General features: G+C 43.2%; 1 pseudogene; it reads left to right on the forward strand.

Annotated features, from left to right (window-relative positions):
- The first annotated feature begins 312 nt into the window (after positions 1-312).
- Positions 313-16,025, forward strand: LOC128780377 (thioredoxin-like protein 1 pseudogene; annotated as a pseudogene).
- The last annotated feature ends 3,968 nt before the right edge of the window (positions 16,026-19,993 follow it).

Below are 19,993 nucleotides of genomic sequence, written 5' to 3' on the forward strand. Positions count from 1 at the left end.
GCCTATCTGGCATAACAAGATGCAGCTTTAACCTCAGGCTTGACAAGATGTATCAAGAACAGCAGTGAGCAGAAGCGGCACCCAGCAACCAGCTCTAGCCAATCAGACTCTGACACCCCAACCAGTTACCCTTGGTGGGGTTTTGTGCTTAAAAACCCTGCCCTAAGAGATGCCTTACCTTCCTCTCCTCTTCCCTCCCCTGCCCCCACCCTCCTTGCTGCTCTGCTCCCTGGCAGGACTCTTCACTGAGACCTCTGGAGAAGCTCTGCGGTAGCCACCTCTTCTGTCCAGTCCCCTTCTTCCCTCTCCTGGATGGTCTTCTTCACTTTTGAAGCCAGTGGCATTGTGACCTCCCACCTGGGCTCACTGAGAACGGTGGGAGTGAAGCTGGTTGGGAGCAACCCAGATTTCCAGCAGGAGCTAAGCAGCTCTGGCTCCAGACTCACCGTGGTCAATTTCACCATGCAAGGGTGTGGACGTGTTTAAGGTTTGCCCCAGCATTCAATGCTATCAGTAATAAGTATCCACAGACAGTTTTCTTGGAAATAGATGTACACCACTGTCAGGGAACAGCTGCCACCAACAATATATCTTTTTTATTTTAATTTTAATTTTTTATTGTTATTCAATTACAGTTGTGTGCCTTTTCTCCCCATCCCTCCACCCCACCCCAGCCAAACCCCCCTCCCTCCCCCACCTCCACCCTCCCCCTTGATTTTGTCCATGTGTCCTTTATACTAGTTCCTGTAATCCCCTCTCCTCACTGTTCCCTCCCCACTTCCCGCTGTCCATTGTTAGATTGTTCTTAACGTCAGTGTCTCTGGTTATATATTGTTTCCTTTTTCTTTTCCTATTTATTATGTTCCAGTTAAAGGTGAGATCATATGGTATTTGTCCCTCACCATCTTGCTTATTTCACTTAACATAATGCTCTCCAGTTCCATCCATGCTGTTGCAAAGGGTATAAGCTCCTTCTTTCTCTTTGCTGCATAGAATTCCATTGTGTAAATATACCATAGTTTTTGGATCCACTCGTTTGCTGATGGCACTTAGGTTGCTTCCAGTACTTGGCTATTGTAAATTGTGCTGCTATGAACATTGGGGTGCATAGGTTCTTTTGGATTGGTGTTTCAGGGTTCTTAGGGTATAATCCCAACACTAGTATTTCTGGTTCAAAAGGCAGTTCCATTTTTAGTTTTCTGAGGAAATTTAGTTTTCCACAGTGGCTGCACCAGTCTGCATTCCTACCAACAGTGCACTTAAGGTACCCCTTTTCTCCACAACCTTTCCAACACTTGTTGTTTGTTGACTTGCTTATGTTGGCCACTCTGACTGGTGTGAGATGCTACCCCATTGTGGTTTTAATTTGCATCTCTCTGATGGCTAGTGATGCTGAGCATCTTTTCATATGTCTCTAGGCCCTCTGTATGTCTTCCTTGGAGAAGTGTCTGTTCAAGTCCTTTGCCCATTTTTTAATTGGGTTGTTTGTCTTCCTGGAGTGGAGTCGTGTGAGTTCTTTATATATTTTGGAGATCAGGCCCTTGTCTGAGGTATCATTAGCAAATATGTTTTCCCATACTGTTGGTTCTCTTTGTAATTTGGTGCTGTTTTCTTTAGCCATGCAGAAGCTTTTTATTTTGATGAGGTCCCATTTGTTTATTCTTTCCTTTATGTCCCTTGCTTTAGGGGACACGTCTGTGAGGATGTTGCTGCGTGGAATGTCTGAGATTTTCCTGCCAATGTTTTCCTCAAGGACTTTTATGGTGTTACGACTTATATTTAAGTCTTTTATCCATCTTGAGTTTATTTTCGAGTATGGTGTAAGTTGGTGATCCAGTTTCATTTTTTTGCACGTAGTTGTCCAGATCTCCCAACACCATCTGTTGAAGAGGCTGTTTTTGCTCCATTTTATGCTCCTGCCTCCTTTGTCAAATATTAATTGACTGTAAAGGCTTGAGTTTATTTCTGGTCTCTCTGTTCTGTACCATTGGTCTATGTGCCTGTTTTTATGCCAGTACCAGGCTGTTTTGATGACAGTGGCCTTGTAATACAGTTTGATATCAGGTAATGTGATCCCTCCTGCTTTGTTCTTCTTTCTCAAAATTGCTGCAGCTATTCAGAGTCGTTCATGGTTCCATATAAATTTCTGAAATGTTTGTTCTATATCTGTGAAATATGTCATGGGTACTCTAATAGGGATTGCATTGAATCTATAAATCGCTTTGGGTAGTATGGCCATTTTGATGATGTTAATTCTCCCAATCCATGAGCATGGTACATGCTTCCATTTGTTTGTGTCTTCCTTAATTTCTTTCTTCAGTGTTGTGTAGTTTTCTGAGTATACGTCTTTTGCCTCCTTGGTTAGGTTTATTCCTAGGTACTTTATTTTTCTTGTTGCTATATCAAATGGGATTTCTTTCCTGATTTGTGTTTCTGCAGTTTCATGGTTGGTATACAGGAATGCCTTTGATTTCTGAGGATTGACTTTGTATCCAGCTGTTTTGCCAAATTCATTTATTAGGTCGAGTAGTTTTTTGGTGGAGTCTCTAGGATTTTCTATGTACACTATCATGTCATCTGAAAACAGTGACAGTTTCATTTCCTCCTTTCCAATTTGAATGCCTTTTATTTCTTTTCCTTGTCTGAGTGCTGTGGCTAGGACTTCCAATACTATGTTGTATAGGAGTGGTGAGAGAGGGCATCCTTGTCTTGTTCCTGATCTTAGTGGGAAAGCTCTAAGTTTTTGACCATTGAGTATGATGTTGGCCATAGGTCTCTCATATATGGCCTTTATTATGTTGAGGAATACTCCCTCTATTCCCACTTTGCTGAGTGTTTTTATCAGAAATGGGTGCTGTACCTTATCAAATGCTTTTTCCGCATGTATTGATATGATCATGTGATTTTTGTCTTTGCTGTTGTTGATGTGACGTATTATGTTTATTGATTTGCAAATATTGTACAATCCTTCCATCCCTGGGATGAATCCCACTTGGTCATGGTTTATGATCTTTTTAATGTATTGCTGGATGCAGTTTGCCAATATTTTGTGAGGATTTTAGCGTCTATGTTCACCAGCGATATTGGCCTGAAGTTTTCTTTCTTTGTTTTGTCTTTATCTGGTTTTGGGATTAGGATGATGCTGGCTTCATAAAAAGAGTTTGGGAGTCTTCCATCAGTATGGATTTTTTCGAATAGTCTGTGAAGGATAGGGGTTAGCTCTTCCTTAAATGCTTTGTAGAATTCTCCTGTGAAACCATCTGGTCCAGGGCTTTTGTGTGTTGGGAGTTTTTTGATGACTGCTTCAATTTTGTCTGCTGTTATTGGTCTGTTCAGGCTTTCTGCTTCTTCTTCCTTCAGTTTTGGAAGATTATATTTTTCTAGAAATTTGTCCATTTCACCTAGGTTTTCAAACTTCTTGGTATATAGTTCTTCGTAGTAATTTCTTACAATCCTTTGTATTTCTGTGGTATCAGTTGTAATCTCTCCTCTTTCATTTCTAATTGTGTTTATTTGGATCCTCTCTCTTTTTTTCTTGATGAGCCTACTTAACGGCTTGTCAATTTTGTTTATCTTTTCAAAGAACCAGCTCCTGGATTCATTGATCCTTACAATTGTGCTTTTAGTCTCTATGTCATTTAACTCCGCTCTGATCTTGGTTATTTCCTTCCTTCTACTTGCTCTGGGCTATCTTTGTTGTTGTTCCTCAAGTTCTTGTAGGCATAGTGTTAGGTTGTTTGTTTGAAATGTTTCTATCTTTTTAAGGTAGGCCTGTATTGCTATGAACTTCCCTCTCAGGACTGCCTTTGCTGTGTCCCATAGGTTTTGGGTTGTTTTGAGTTCATTTTCATTTGTTTCCAGGAAGTTTTTGATTTCTTCCCTAATCTCCTTCTTGACCCATTCATTGTTTAATAGCATGCTATTCAGTCTCCATGATTTTGAGTGTTTGGGTTTTTTTTCCTTTGGGGTTGGTTTCTAGTTTCATTCCCTTGTGGTCAGAGAAAATGCTTGGTATGATTTCAATTTTCTTGAATTTGTTGAGGCTTGCTTTATGTCTTATCGTGTGGTCTATCTTTGAAAATGTTCCATGTACACTTGAAAAGAATGTGTATTTTGCTTCTTTGGGATGAAAAGCTCTCTATATATCAGTTAAGTCCATTTCATCTAGGGTATTGTTAAGTGACACAATATCCTTCTTGATATTTTGTTTGGAAGACCTGTCCATTTTTGATAGTGGGGTGTTAAAGTCCCCTACTATAATTGTGTTGCTGTCAATATCTTTCTTGAAGTCCTACAAGATTTTCTTTATTTATTTGTGTGCTCCTATGTTGGGTGCATATATGTTTACAATGTTTATGTCTTCTTGGTGGATTCTTCCTTTGAGTATTATGAAGTGACCTTCTGGGTCTCTTTTTATGGCCCTTCTTTGGAAGTCTATTTTGTCTGATATGAGTATTGCTACCCCTGCTTTTTTTTTCCTGTCCGTTTGCTTGGAAAATTTGGTTCCAGCCCTTCACTTTCAGTCTGGGTAAGTCTTTTGTCCTGAGATGGGTTTCTTGTAGGCAGCATATGTGTGGGTCATGTCTTCTTATCCATTCAGCTATTCTATGTCTTTTGATTGGAGCATTTAATCCATATACATTTAAGGTTATTATCGATAGGTAGTTATTCATTGCCATTTTTTCCTGCCTGTGTTCCTCTCTCTTTCTCTTTTCCTTCCTTTCCTTAAAGGAGTCCCTTTATCATCTCTTGCAGAGCTGGTTTGGTGATAGTGTATTCTTTTAGACTTCTTTTGTCTGGGAAACTCTTTATTTGTCCTTCTATCTTTATTGAGAGCCTTCCTGGGTAAAGTAGTCTTGGTTGCAGGCCGCTGTTTCTCATTACTTGGAATATTTTTTGCCATTCTCTTCTGGCTTGGAGCATTTCCATTGAGAAGTCAGTTGCTAACCTTATCGGGGCTCCCTTGTATGTTACTTCCTTTTTTTCCCCTTGCTGCCTTTAAGGTCCTCTCTTTGTCTTGGAATTTTGCTGTTTTAATTACGATGTGTCTTGCAGTGGGCCTCTTTGGGTTCCTCTTGCTTGGGACTCTCTGTGATTCCTGGATTTGGGTGACTTTTTCTCTCCTCAGATTAGGGAAATTTTCCATCATTACTTTTTCAAACAGGTTTTCTATCCCTTGCTCTTCTTCTCCTTCTGGTATTCCTATTATACGGATATTGGTACGTTTCATGTTGTCCTGCATTTCCCTTATTGCCTCTTCATTCTTTCTGGACCTCTTTTCCTTTTCTTGCTCTTTCTGGGTGTTTTTTTCTACTTTGTCCTCCAGCTCGCTGATCCGATCCTCTGCTTCATCAAGTCTGCTTTTCATTCCTTCTACTGTGTTCTTCAATTCAGAAATTGTATTCTTCATTTCCTCTTGGCCCTTGTTGATAGTTTCTATTTCCTTTTTCATGTCGATATAGTTTGCTGTGAGTTCATTGTAGTTTCCCTGTAGTTTCTAGTAGTTCTCTGTGAGCTCAGAGAGCTCAGTGAGCTTCCTGATAACCATTGCTTTGAACTCAGTATCTGATAGTTGACTTGCCTCTTTTTCAGTTAGCATTCTTTCTGAGGCTTCCTCCTTTCTTTTCATTTGGGGATTGTTTCTTTGTCTTCCCATTGTTTGTGAGACTCTTCTTGTTAGCCTCTGCTTCTTAAATTGATCTATTCTGACTCTCTGGGTTTATGGTATGAACTTCTATGGTAGAATGCCAATGGGATTCAGTGGTGCCATCTCCTTACTCTCCTGTGCTCACTGGTCTTGAGCTGACGTTTATGGGTGTAACACGGTCTAACTCTGGTCTTTTCAGCACTCCAGGTTTTGTTGTCTCACCTGTGGGAAAAAGAGAAAGGTGGGAAAAAAAAAAAAAAGAAGGGAAGGAGGGAAAAAGGGAATAGAAAAGGAAAGGAGGGAAGGAAGAAGGAATAAAGAAAGATCGGTGGCAAGATGAGAAGGAATTTTAACAAAAATTAAAACAAAAGAATAAATAAAAGAAGGCCGGAAGAAGGAATAAAAAAGGTAAAGGATGTAAGGAATAAGGAATAAAAAAAGAAAAAAGGACAGAAAGGAAGAAGGAATTTAGGAGGAAAGGAGGAAAGGGAAAAAGAAAAAGTCTTCTGCTGGCTTTAAACCAGTCAGGTTAGTTCTGCTGGTCTTCCTGTCTGTGGAATGGGAGGGGGTGGTTGGAAGGATTGGTTTCACTTTTCTCCCTTCCTGAGCCACACTCTTCGCTGTTGTTCAGCCTCCAGTCCAGTTCCTTAGGGTCCTTCTGCTCCCCACTAGGCCGTTAGTTCACCAGTTGTGCTGTCCTTGAGTTGCACCAATTAGGGGCAACTCACATTCCACCTTCTTGCTCTTTGCTGTCTTAGATGCTAGGGGCTCTCGGTGCTGCTATGGGGTGGTTCAGCCCCCTACTGGGTCGAGTCTTTCCGGGGAATGCAGTTTCCCCTAACCCTGCAGCTCCCCTCTGCTGGGTGTTCTGCCTTTGTCCTAGAGAGCCAGTAGGCCCTGCAGGGCTCTATGCGCAGGGGCTAGGTAGGAGCTGTAGGTGTGGTCGCCTGCAGGCAGCCAGGCCGTTGATCAGCTGATCTCGTGCTTTGGGCCTGGGTCACACACGACTGGCTGGTCCGCAGCTCCAGGCCTGAGTTGCAAAGCCCTCGGGTCCACCACGTTGGGCCTGTGGGTGGGGAAGCTAGCCTCTGCTTCCAGGGTGCACCCATCCAAGATTTCAGGTGTGGGCGCCCTGCCGGGGTTTCAGGTGTGGGCCCCCAGTCCGCTAATCTGGGTGCGGGCAACCAGGCTTCAGGTGAGCGCCGGGGCTGCTTTTCTGGGTTCACAGTCCAGGGGCTGAGGGGGGAGGGGCGCCAGAGGCCGCAGCTGCTGCAGAGAGTTCTCTAATTAGCCGTTGAGTGCCTCTATTTTCTTTTTCTTTTTGAGAAATTCTTCCTTTTCAAGCCCCCCTGGTCCAAACAAGTACCTGGCTGCTCACACAGCTCAGTCTGGCTCTCTTCCAAGAATCCTGCAGCAGACCCTGTGCCTGGGCCCGGGCTTCAGCCGCCCTGGTCCCCGCACAGGTCCCGGGGACCTTATTGTCCTTAAGCACTCTTCTTACCATCAGATCTTTCAATGTCCTCTATCTTTGGTCTCCGATCTTCATATATGCTGGAATACCGTTGGCTGTTCGCTCTGTTCCTCAGATCAGCTAGTTATTTCACTGGTGTTGAGGGGAAGTGGACTCCACTCCCACCTATCTCGCCGCCATCTTCTATATCCCCAAATCAACAATATATCTGAAAGGTTTTCTTAGGCTGTGCTGAGGAAGAAATTCCAATCAGACACAAAATTAGGCAGTACAGAGCTTTATTGGGGTTTACGCACCCGGGTGAGATTCTACGGTCCACAGAGCAGGCCAAGGAAGTCACAGGGAAGCAGGGAATATGGCGGGGTTTTATGCACCGAATTCTGGTTGGCTCCCCTCGGGGGCTAGGGATTGGTCTCCTGGAACAAGCCACAATTAGTGGTTCCCCTCGAGCTCAGGTTGCCAGGCGGATATCCCCGCCCATCCTGATATTCCACCCTCTTTGATAGGATAAGGGGCACCGGGTTGGATCTGGCTACTTCCAGCTGTCTGAGGGGCGTAGAGGGGAGGGGCTAGAGGTTGGCTGTTTTAGATGGATGACGGGGGCGGGGGGAGTGATGGGAAGCTACGGTTGGTGTAGAAGTGTACCATACTTGTGGGTTGACGAGAGAAGGCGAAATAAGCGGAGCTGGAGGAGGAGTTGGATTTTCTAACAGCAGAAGGATAAGGGAGGAGGAAGGGGTAGGGTTTCAAGTGACCTGGAGAGTGGCACCTAGCAGTTAGAGAACGTCCCTTCCTAGAAGCGGGATAGGGCAGGAGGGTATGACAAGGAATGAATGGGAAAAGGGAAAGCTGTCCAGACTGCTGTTAAACAGAGGGGTTCGCCACAGGCGAGATGGGTCCCATCAACCCCCATGACCGAGATCTGGGAAGGAGTAAGAGTTCCTGAAAACGATGGTAAAACAGAGTAGGTAGCCCCCGTGTCCACCAGGAAAGGGATGGACTTACCCGCTACCTGCAGCGTTACCCTGGGCTCGACAAGGGTGATGTGGGTCTTCGAGTCCTGGCCGCTTCAGTAGTCTAGGAGTCCGAGAAGTTCCAGCACGGCGAGGGAAGAGTCTGCACCTTGATTGGCTGGTCCCCCACATGGAGGCGCCGGGGGCGAGCCTCTAAGGGGATAGGCATCCCTCCAGTGGCCAAGCTGTGGGCACTCGGGGCAGGGCTTCATTAGTGGCCGAGGTTGAGGACACTTGAGGGCCCAGTGTCCTTTGCCGCACTTGAAACAGGCCCCTGGTGGGGTGTTCTTTGGCCCGGACTTAGGCTTCACCCCCGTGCTAGTGTTTGTCCCTGGCCGCAGGGCCACTAGCATGGCTTGGGTCTGCAGGGCGACCTTTTGCTGTAGGCGTGCCTGGTGGGCAGCCTCAGCCTCTGCTTCCCGATTATTGAAAACCTTAAATGCCATATTTACCAGATCTCAGATGGGGGTGTGGGGGCCATCCTCAGCCTTTTTAAATTTTCTTCTAATGTATGGGGCCAACTGAGAGATAAAGTGAGTAGCTAAGACAGTGGCCCCAGCGTTAGAAGCCGGGCGAAGGCGGGTATGGAGCACCATTGCCTCGGTTAGTCTGGTGAGAAATAGGGCCGGATTTTCTCCGGGGCCTTGGGTGACTTCTCTGAGTTTATTGTAATTGACTGCCTGAGATGAAGGGCAAGGGGAAGGCAGAGCCCTCCTTTTGGGAATTACAGTTGTTAGAGGTGGAAAGAGCCTAGGCGTTTCTCAATTGAAGAGAGGTCAGTCAGTGAGAAGGGGACATGGACCCGAACAACACCTTCTGCTCCTGCCACTTCCCAGAGGGGGCAAATATGGGAGTCAGGGGCTCTAGATTCAGGCGAGAGTGGGTGTGTGAGCTGACTGGGGAGGAAAGGTCTTCAGAGGGAGGGGAAGAATCCAGCTGAGAGGGGAGGGCCGGGGCTGGAGTAGCCGTGGGCAGGAGCTGATAAGGAGGAGGAGGAGAAGCAAGATCTTCAGGGGAATCAGAAAAGGAGGAAGGGGGTTCTGGGGCAGTTGGCTTAGGAGGCCGTATGGGTCAGAGTTCCCTCGGACCAGGAGAACCTGAGCTGTGGAGCATTGGGCACACAGATCAGGGTGGGAGCACAAGGCCCAAAAGCCCTGAATGTATGGGACCTCATACCATTTTCCAGTCCGTCTGCAAAAATTATCTAGGTCAGTAAGGGTAACGAAATCAAAAGTACCTTCAGGAGCCCAGGTTTTGCGATTATCAAGCTGATATAATGGCCAGGCCATAGTGGATAGAAAAATCAGCTGTTTTCGCTTGAGGCCAGGATCAGTGGCTGGCAAATTTTTCAGGAGGCACCCTAGAGGTGACTTAGGGTCTGGTTTGGACTCCTGCCCCCCCATTCCTGGTCCCACGAGGATTAGCAAGTGGGAATCAGCATCCCTCAACCAAAGTTGCCGATCCGGTCTGGTAAAAATGAGGATCTAGGCCCAGGGAACGTCTCCTCCAGTGCCTAGAGTCTCTCAGCGGAGGGAGGGCAGCCTCTCCTGGAAAGGTCACCCCGACACAGCGCTGCGATTTGGTGTGAGAGCAGTCTCTCCCAGCAGACGGGGGCCCGGAATCAGTGTTCGGGGACCAGAAACGTAAGGGTAACGGCACATACCCTGGTTCTTAGTCCGGACTGGTGGGGTGGCCACGAGGCCTCGGGGAGTAGGGAGAGGAGTGGTCTTCAGCAGACAACAACTCCTCCCGGGTTTCGGCACCAAATGAAAGGTTTTCTTAGACTCCACCAAGGAAGAAATGCCAATCAACCACAAAATTAGGTAGTACAGAGCTTTATTGGGGTTTGCGCACCCAGGCGAGATTCTCTGGTCTGCAAAGAGAGCCGAGGAAGTCGCGCGGAAGCAGGGAATATGGTGGGGTTTTATGCACCAAATTCTGGTTGGCTCCCCTCAGGGACTAGGGATTGGTCTCCTGGAACAAAGCCGCAGTCCATCATTGGTGGTTCCCCTCGGGCTCAGGTTGCCAGGCGGATATCCCCACCCATTCTGACAATATCAGCAACACCTTCATTTTTGCTTTTTCAAAACAAAGTAAGAATTGATCAATATCAAGGAACAGATGCCATAGGATTAGAAGAAAAAATCAAGCAGTACTTAGAAAATGACCCTAGAAGCAATGAGGACACAGATATTCTAAAAGTCTATATGGATTTAATGCCTTTTATTAACAAAGCTGGCTGTGAATGTCTTAATGAAAGTGATGAGCATGGATTTGACAACTGTTTACAAAAAGACATGACCTTCCTGGAATCTGATTGTGATGAACAGCTGCTTATTACTGTGGCATTCAATCAACCTATTAAGCTTTATTCAATGAAATTTCAAGGGCCAGATAATCGTCAGGGTCCTAAATACATACAAATTTTTATCAATCTACCCCAATCTATGGATTTGGAAGAAACAGAAAGAAGTGAACCAACTCAAGCTCTGGAACTAACAGAGGATGATATTAAAGGCGATAGCATTATTCCACTTTGTTATGTTAAGTTTCAGAGTGTTAACAGTGTAACTATATTTGTTCAGTCAAATCAAGGGGAAGAAACCACAAGAATTTTATATTTTGCCTCGGCTGGTGTAGCTCAGTGGATTGAATGTGGGCTGCAAACCAAAGGGTTGCCAGTTCGATTCCCAGTTTTAATAGTTCGATTCCCAGTTGAGGCACATGCAGGCCAAGTCCCCAGTAGGGGCCATGTGAGAGACAGCCACATGTTGATGTTTCTCTCCCTCTCTCTCTCTCCCTCCCTTCCCCTCTCTCTAAATATAAATAAATAAAATCTTAAAAAAGAAAGAATTTCATATTTTACTTTCATTGGTACTCAGTCCAGGCAACAAATATGAATGACTTCAAGTGAGTAGTGAGCAGAAAAGGAGAAAGTCACTAAGGTACAAAAGACACTGGAAGACCACATTGCAATCAGACCCACAGCTCCTGGATGACTGCTCGGTTCTTGCCAGAGACTGTCAAAATTCCATTCATTGCCATTACCAGTAAATCACTGCTTTTGTTCTGAAGATAGCAGTAGTTTCTCTTGTAATCTTATTACATGCAATTGTAAATAAAAGTCACTACTTCTGGCAAGCTTAATTTTTGTCCTTCTAAATAAGTATTTTCTCTTTCCATTTATTTGAAAATTGGCCAACTTTTGATTTTAGAAGAAACTGAAGAGTCAGGTAGCATATTAAGCTAAAGCTCGTTTCTCTTTTCAGAGGAGCCAAACTGATCTAGGGAAGTAAGGAGCACGTGTGCCCTCGTGTGTAGACGTGCAGAGCAGGTGGCTCTGATCAGTGCGTTGAAGCAGCTAACCATGTTCAGATGAGTAAAAACTCATGTTTGCTAAATAGCAGTTGGGTGCGTGGGCTATAGCAATTTCTCAAATAATAAACTACCAGAAGTGAAACAAGTGCAGTGAGATTTAACTGTTCTCACCTAAAACATGTAATTAATGAAACCACAGATTTGAATTCTTTCTGGATGAACTTTAAAAATTGGAGTCAGCCATTCACTTACAAAAAGAGGTATGTTGAAATTTAACAGTAGAGAAAATAGAACTCAGAATTCATGAAGCAACATGAATTAATATCCTTTAATCACATATTTATTCTTTTAACTACCAAAAGATGCAATATAAATATTCAGAGAACTTGATTTAAGGTTGAAAATGAATTGGCCAAATGTGTGTGTTTAAAAAGTCTTTCATAAAAGGCTGACAAAACAAAACATCTGTTCATTATTGCTTTTTGAAATCTTAAAACTGTAATCTATGAAGTATTGGTAAATCTAATGTTTTAATTATTTTTAAGGTTGAAATGTAATATTTTAATTTCCCTAAGTATTTTAAAAATTCAGTGTTTGAAAAGAGTATGTAAGACTAATAGTTTTAATTCAGTTAATTAAATAGTACATTTGAGGACATCTTTGTCTAGGAATATGGTGGAGATACCATTTTGCCTTTGGGAGACCAATGTATTTATACACATTTATGAAAACAATTATGTGTTGGTTTTTGTGTTAAATTTTGTCACTTTCTAAAACCCCAGTGTCATTAGATAATGTTTAGTTCCTCTGTATGTAAGCACACTAACTGGTCTGTGGTGATTTCTGTGTATCTTATGCATTCCATTTTTATGTTGCTTTGGGTCAAGTGAAGGCAGAAGGGCAAGAAATAAAGATTTATAACACTCAAAAAAAAAAAAAAAACCGCACAAAAACGCCTGCCCTAAGAACAACTGAGCAAGTCTTAACCTCCCTTGATTGGTTCCACTTTCCCCTCTAATTCCTCGCTAATAAACACTGCTCCTTGGCTCACTGTGTCCATCTGGTTTCTTGAACGACTCCAACCTAACAGTGAATAGTTAAGCACTTTATTAAGTCAGAGCAAAGAGAAAAGCAAGAATCAAGAGCATACATACATCACCAGAAAAGAAATCACCAACACCCAAACACAGACTCTGGAGAATCCCAGAGACAGCATTCGGGGTCTGACTGGGAAAAGTTCCGAGGGTGAGATTCCAAAGTCTCACTTTGGATGCTATGGGTAAATATGTTTTAGACAAAAGTGGCTACACACCAAGGGCCTTGTGTGACTTGACTAACCAACCAGTTCCTCTGGGAGAAGGGCCAATTCTCCCTGAAGGAACAGTTAAAGATCAAAGGTACTAGTCTCCCAGGGAGAAGGGCCAGTTCTCCCTGGGAGATAGCATGCCTATATTTCACTCTTCCAATGAAGGTCACAGCTCAGGCATAAACAGGGAGGATTCTCAAGGTCCCTTTAACCCATCAAAAATGTGGGAGCTTGTGTTCTGAACTGCGGGCATGGATCAGTTGAGCGGAGGGCAATCTCACACTCCTGAAAGCATGGGTATACAGACATGCCAGTGTATACAGCACAGCGGGATGCAGACACAGTTACTATCACCAGCAGAGCAGCCTGTTAGTCCAATCACCACCAATGAGCAGAAACAACCGTGCCTACTGACAATTTATCCAATTCTATCAGTGATTGTTTCTCTTTCTGGCAATAGGGCTGATTTAAATTGCCTAGAATCCTTTGGATTGCTAAAATAGAACAACTTTTTAATGCAAGGCTGATCTTTAAACAGAAGGAAGTGTGGGGCATGGAGGCAAAGGGTAATTGCCAAGTGCCATAAACTAGAGAGAACCGAACACTGGCACGGTGAGTGTTTGAGCGATGCCCTGGGACAAGCATGGTCCCAATCCCCTTAATCAGAAACAAGACTTTGAATCCTTACAAGGAGGGTAATTGGGACAGAGAACAAGCCTAAATGCAATACTTAGTTCCCAAATCCCTCTGCACATAACCTAGTGAGTTAGGAAAACCTCACCCAGTGGCACAGGCTGTTGAAAGGAGGTTGATCTGCTTTAGGCAGTAGGTAAATTTCCCCCAAGAATTCAGAACTCCAGGACTTCTCTTCATCAAGGTGGAGTTTGAGTTTATATCACCCTAGTGTTACTGTGGGGACCAAAGTTAGGGACTCCACCTCCTTTGTTCTTGTGGGCACCTTGCTCACAAGAGAATTCAAGCAAGAGACGAGTATAGTGAAAATGAGGTAGTACGTTTATTTATGAAATATACTTGAGCATGAAGCTGCAAGTGGGCACCCAGCTGAGGCAGGAGATAGTCAGCAAGGAGGAAACTCTGGAGGTGCCCCAGGGCTAAGATAAAGGACATTGATTTAGGACAGAGACCCTGTTTTAAGACCGTTTTTTCCCGCTTTCTGGAAAAGCACTGACTCATGGTGAATCATTAATACACCTGTACAGAAGATGCTTCGTGACCTCTGCTTTATTGAAAGCCATTACTGAGTTAACTCCACCTGCTACTAAACAGCAGCTTTGCTCCTCTTTAGAAAGGGCAGGATTCTATAGGATTTGGAACCCCAACTTTGGGCTAATTGCCAAAACTTTGTACGAAGCGACAAAGGGGCCAGACACCGAATCCATTATATGGGAAAAGGAATGTGATCAGGCTTTTAATAAAATCAAGCAGACCTTAGTCAAGCACCTGGCCTTAGGCATCCCTAAGTTAAACAAGCCTTTCTCTCTATACATAGCAGAGAAGCATGGAATAGCATTAGGGGTCTTAGTCCAATAATTAGGGAATGAATGTCAACTAGTTGCATATTTCTCTAAAAAACTGGACACTGTAGCAACCGGATAGCCTCCATGTCTAAAAGCAGTTGCAGCCACAGCCATGCTAACCAAGGAAGCTGCTAAGTTAACTCTCAGACAGAAGTTAGAGGTCTTAACTTCTCATCAGGTACAATGAGTATTAGAAATGAAAGGGCACCTCTGGCTTACAGGAAATGGACTGACTAAATGTCAGGCCCTTCTTCTGGACAATCTGGAAGTAACTCTAAAGACCTGTAATACCTTAAATCCAGCTTCCTTAATGCCTACAGAATCATCCCCAGATTTGACCCATTCCTGCTCAGAGATTATTAATCTTACTCGCTCCAGCAGGACTGACTTGCTAGACCTACCCTTAGAAAACCCTGATGACAAATGGTTCACTGATGGGAGAGGAACCCTCCTTTGTGCTTCTGTATGACCTGCTACAATTAAAGTCATTTAATTACTCCAGTGTCTCTCTTAAACTCGACAGTACTATAGGATCACCCCATGTTATAATAATACTCATTCCAGGGCCATTAACCCATTTGAAGCCCTGGCCTCTCTTTCAAGTTCCAGCTTTCTAGAGAATCTTTCTGAGGGAGAAATTTTCAAACCTTCAAACTGGTCACAAATAGTATGCTACCTGAATTATGATTCTAACTGCATTCTTAATAGTACCCATCACTGCTTTGACAAAACTCATAATGCAGATACCAACGATACTTTGAAATATGTTAGTTGGAAATTGAACCAACCCCTTCAAGGGGTACTGGCAAAATTTCTACCACCTCCTGCAGGAGAGGAAGATCAGGGAGATAATTTGGGACCCCTTAAGGATTGCCTTTCCCTCTTGTCATATACCCTCCTTAACAAATATAATTCCACCAATGCCACAGTCATCGCAGCACCCCCAGGCCTTGTCTGGCTATGTGGGACTCCCAAAAACTGGCTAACAGATCATTCAGAACTTCAAGAAGCTATTGCTTATACATATCTCAGCAACTCTAAGCATGGGGGTGACTATACCTCAGGGACCTTGGCACCTCAAGACCTTACTGTTATAAACATAACCCAGGGTCCTGGAAGTCTATCTCTTAGCAGAAAAAACAAAACAAAACAAGCTTTTGGTCCTGTAGTAGCTGGAGCTGCTTCCATGATAGCTACTGCAGCCCCTGGGGAGGCTTTGCCTACCACGAGGCTACCCTAAGGGAACTCACTAAGATTTTAGAAGTCTCCAAAAATACCATCAAAACTCTAGCTGCACTATCAAGATCAGTAGATTCACTGGCCAATGTAGTCATGGATAACCACCTCACCTTTGACTATCTTCTAACAGAACAGGGTGGGGTATGCACTGTTATCAACAAAGCCTGCTGCACCTTGAATGGCTGAAACTAACATAAGGAAAATTTGTCAACAGGCAGAGTGGCTACATAAATATAATCAACAGGGCCAAGAAATTACAGATACCCTAACCTCCTGGCTCCCTAGCTTAACGTGGCTACTATCCCTCTTAGGTCCCTTAATAACCTTGCTGCTGTTATTCCTTTTAGGACCTTGTTTGTTTCATTTACTTGTTCAATTTGTATCTTCTAGACTTAAGCAGTTCCACATCAAATTGATGATGCTTCAGGGTTTCCAACCAATTCCTGAGAGAGATGTTGAAGCTGACCAAGATACAGCATCTGTGGTGGCCTGAGGAGTTCCTCTTCAACCTCTAGATAGAATAGGGCAAGAGTTTCGTGGTTCTCGATAGGCAGAGACAACTGCCCCATCTAAGCCAGAAGAAGTTACATAAGAATGATCTTCACCCTTCAACAACCCCAAAAAGATTTTTGAGAGCCATGTCTCTCAGGGGGGAAGTTGAGGCAGGAGATAGCCAGGAAGACAAAGACCCTGTTCTAAGACCAGTTGTTTCTGATTTCTGGAAAAGCACTGAATCATGGTGAATCATTAATACTTCTGTGCAGAAGATGCTACATGACCCCTGCTTCATTATAATAGTATTATAATAAATTAACATTGTGAGACCCCCTTCCCTGGTGGCCAATCACAGAAAATCATGGAAGACCACATGCACAGTAGCTTTAAAGTAATATAACTACTTGTACATGTGCCATAAGACCTCACCAAAACTAGCCAGGAAATATTCACCCTATAGGAACAGAATCCCTCTAGCCTCTGAGTTTAATCTCTGCTCAGAGTTGGCCTACTCCCATGTTCTGTGGAGTGTATTATCGCTTAATTGCTCTCTCTCTGCTATGAATTCTCTGTGTGTTCATTTCAATTCTTGGTCCATGATCACCAAGAACCTGGTTACCTGTGCCCACCTGTGACATAGCTAGCCTGAGTGCCCCAACTATTAGGATTTTAGGGGTATTATGCTTGAAGCCAGCTTCTAGGCTCCCTCTCCTCCTCCCCTCTTTAGTCCTTGGGATTATTACATAGTTTCAAAGCTTTCTTTCCCAGATAGTAGAAACAATTCATACAGAATTTCAAAGGCTCCCCTCCTCCTGTGCTATCACAGATATTCTTGTGATTTCTGGAACACCTGGCAACATTATTGGACTAGGCTCAGGGCTACTTAGTTAATGGGTGAGACATCTCCTTCCCCCTCCCTGCCTTGGCTTACTATCCATCCTGCCTCACACTAGTATCCCCAAGCCACAATATCATCCAAAAATTGGCTGTAGAAAGGGTCTGTAAGGACTTTCACAATGAAGCCACAGGAGATTCTCATGAATGAAGCCCTACTAAACTCAAGCTTGTAATCAAACTGACAAAACACAGTGGTCAAAAGTCCTCAAACAGAGTGAGTGGCAAAATTCAAGCTATAAGGATTTGAGATGAAAAAATGACCATATGAAGGAGAATGGAAAAGTATGCTGAACCCTGTAAAAATACAAAAGAATGAATCAAATTTCTAAAAAAGAGCAAACTCCTATTTAAAAATAAAGGGTGTGTGTGAAAACTATGAAATAGAACTTCCAGAAATAAAAAATACATAGTATTTTAATTGGAAGTTCCACAAAAAAAGTGAAATAACAATATACAGAACTCAAGAGAGATTTGGTAGAATTGAAAGTTGCATCTGAGATAAATGAAGAAATCAACCTTGTGCCCAGGAGTCAGAGACATGGAAACCAGCAGAAAATCCACCATGCTAACAGGTGTTTCAGGAGAGAAAAGGCAAGGGGCCACACTCAAAGAGATATGAGCAGATAGTTTTTGGGTTGTTTTTTTACATCTTCAAATTCAAGGAGTTGACATCCAAAATAGTAGGAATCAATAGAAATCCAAAGTTTTTAATGAACCAAAAGGTAAAGAAAAGAGGAAACCTCTTTTAAATGGCAACTGGAGTGCTTTAAAATTGTCATCGACTATGTTGTGGATCAGACGTCTCTCCTTTGTCATGCACTACAGATGAATTTCCTTCCTGTCTTCCACCTGACATACTCAGAGAATAGCAGAACTGGCGATGAGTTGGGAATTTGAGTGGAGGGAAGCTTTCTGAAGGTAGTTGGGATGGAAGAAGGAAGGTAGAAAAGGTAGGTGGGAAGGTGAGGCCTGGGGGAGGGAAGATGTTAGAGGAAAGGGTGCAGCTTTTCTGACTCCAGGGAGCTGCTGAGGCTGGTATAAGGAGAGAATAACACCATGTTCTATTGGGCAGGGACAGACTAGGGAAAAGGAGCATGGTTTAGTGATTATCCAATCTTATTATAAGGGAAGTGGCTTTCCTTTGTGCCATACTCATATGTTTCTATTTGGGTTATTAATGGTCTTTGTTCTTACCTTTCCATAGGCAGAGGCTGGATGATTGCCCCACCCTCACTTTGCACCCCATTTCACACTGGAGAAAGTGTAGCTGTTTTCACTCAAGCTTTTTTATCCAAATCAACCAGGATGATTTTCTGTGGGAACATGTCGGCACAACTATTTGTCATAGTTATGTCATTTCTTGCCGTGGCTGGTGTGGCTCAGTGGATTGAGAACCGGACTGAGAACCAGCCAAAAGTTATGTCATTTGTCCTATTTGGGCCATGAACACAGGGTTGATTCTCACATTCAAATTTATCCACACAACACCATTATTTTTTTGTCCCGCCCACCACAAAGTTTGCCAATTTTAGAACAACTATTTTGTTAAGAAGTGGTTTGCACTGAAAAGTAATAAAGATTCATATTTCTGGAATAAACTATTAGAAAGTTATACTTACATTTGTCCCAGTTATTATCTCAGAGGAATATAGACATATTTTAGAGCTGAAAAGGATCTTGGACATGATTCTTACATAATCACTCAACTGGTGCACACTTTTTGAATCCTTTTTAAAAGACCCCCTAGAACAGATAGATCATCAGTAATGGCTTGAATAGCCCTTTTGACATTTTCAAATACCAAATGCCCCCCTTTTCTAATTGTGGAAATACTGTAATGAAAATCAGGAGTTCAACAAAATGTTTCAAAGAAATATTCTCCTCACTCTAGGCTTTGATTTTATATGTTCTATTCCAATATTGACTTTTGCTCATTTAACAAAAGCAATAAGTGTATATTTCAAAGCATCTCTAGCTTTGGTCCTAATGTAAAAAAACAATGACTATAGGCATGCCATTGTTCTTCTTTAATCATGTTTAAATGACTGCGTATACATGTCTTTTCATTTATATCACAAGGATTTCAGTTTGACAAAGCAAGACAGAACATTTCTTTCTGAAATCAAATAACAAATTGTTAAGATCACTTTCATATATAAAGGAACTACTGCTATTTTGATCCACAAATCTCTTTAGATGTACATATTACTAATAATGCCTTTTATGCAACTCATTTTAAAATATGTTTAATAGAGGCTTCTATTCTATAAAAGACACAATAATAGCCACCTTGACAAGTGCTTACTACACATCACAACCTGTGCCAAAACATTCCTGGGAGGTGTGTTGGCCCCATGCTACAGGTGAGGAAATTAAGGTTGCGGAAGTGTCACCAGGACATGTGGCTGGGAACCCCTACTCCATACCACCTCTTCATAAAGCATGGAAAATATTGTTCCAATTTCTGTATTTCAATCATTCAGGACCAGAAAAGTTAATATACAGCAAAATAGAAAGGATCTAGAAAGTCCTGAGTTGAGGAGCATGCATGAGATATTTCTGTCTAGTGAGCAGAGTCTCTTGGGCATTTCCCTCACACACCTGAGTTCTGCACGGGTCTACAGAATTGAGCCAAGAGGGGAAATGTCAACCTGGCAGCATCAGAACATGCAGGAAGGAAATCTGGAAGATTGGAGACTACTATTGCTTAAGTCAAGCCTAAGAGCCAGGAAGCATGGCAGCCCCTATGGGGAAATCCACTGATTCTATTCTGCTTCCTCAACAAAGGATAATTGCGCAGTTATTAAACTGACTCAAAGGCGGGGCCTCCAGGTATAGGATTTCCACGCAATTTTCTCCCTTGCAAGGATCATTGCACAGGAACCTGGGTCAACTCAGATGTCAAGATAGGCTGATATGAATAGTTTTCTACTCACCGGCCATTCCTTGGGTTTGAAGTTCTTTTTATAAAACTCGAGAGTAGAGCAATGCACAAAAGAGTCTTTCCTGCAGTGCACTTAAGTGGGTGAGAACTGGGGAGGAAAATACTGTTGGTAAATAATTATTCTG

Source organism: Desmodus rotundus, chromosome 3 (assembly GCF_022682495.2).
Source record: "Desmodus rotundus isolate HL8 chromosome 3, HLdesRot8A.1, whole genome shotgun sequence".
NCBI classification, from domain to species: domain Eukaryota; kingdom Metazoa; phylum Chordata; class Mammalia; order Chiroptera; family Phyllostomidae; genus Desmodus; species Desmodus rotundus.